Below are 931 nucleotides of genomic sequence, written 5' to 3'. Positions count from 1 at the left end.
GAGTAACACAACAACTTAAACATATGACACAGCAGCTCACAAAACATCAGGAAAATATTGCACAACAGTTAACACAGCAAAATCAGGCATTTAATGATTTCAAGGATGGCATTAGTCACCAATTCAGCGAGGTGAGCAAAACTATATGCACTGAATTATCTCAAGAACTATCAGAGAAGCTGCCTGAGCTAGGTAAACAAGTAAAACAAGAAATAATTACAGACATGTCTCCCAATATAAAAGCATTAACAAAAAAAGTATCATTCGCAGATAATAAACAGGAACAACTTGCAGGTGAGTTGAAAAACCTTAGTGAAGCATGTTCTCAAATTCAGGGGACCCAATCACAAGTGGTAAAAATTGTGACAGACCTTGTCAGCGAGCTGCAAGACATATGCGAAAACTTACCTACAGAAGTACAAAAGTTAAGTCTAAGAGTAGTACAGTTAAGTTTAGAGCCAAAATTTGCCAAAAAACAGAGAGATAAGCTATGTGCAGATGCAAAGGAAATAACTGAAAAAGCCGAAGCTGGGATGCTGGATGAAGGCAGCACCCTTGCTGAAAAGTTAATGCCAGAGTTCAAATGGTAGAAGAAGCTCTAAAGAAGAAAGAAAGTCAACTTCCAGCTAAAATAGATTCAGGCTTAAAGAAGCAGTAGAATGTTATGAGGAAGTATTGCTAAAACTAGCAACATTCAAAAACAGTATTTGACAGAAAACAAACCTATGCTTTTAGAGCGGTTAGATACTTTCACTGGTTACTCACAATATGGGGCTAGCCCACTGAAGGAAAATAATGAAGGTTGCACAATGCTACAACACTTGCTGGCATCTGTGCCTGTCGTGCAAGTCCAATTGCCATGTGTTACGCTGCAAGCGAACACAAACATGCCTGTCACTGACAACAAGGCATGTTTGTCAACATTACTTGC

Source organism: Schistocerca americana, chromosome 6 (genome assembly GCF_021461395.2).
Source record: "Schistocerca americana isolate TAMUIC-IGC-003095 chromosome 6, iqSchAmer2.1, whole genome shotgun sequence".
NCBI classification, from domain to species: domain Eukaryota; kingdom Metazoa; phylum Arthropoda; class Insecta; order Orthoptera; family Acrididae; genus Schistocerca; species Schistocerca americana.
The sequence above is the reverse complement of the archived record's forward strand: the minus strand, read 5'-3'. Positions refer to the sequence as shown.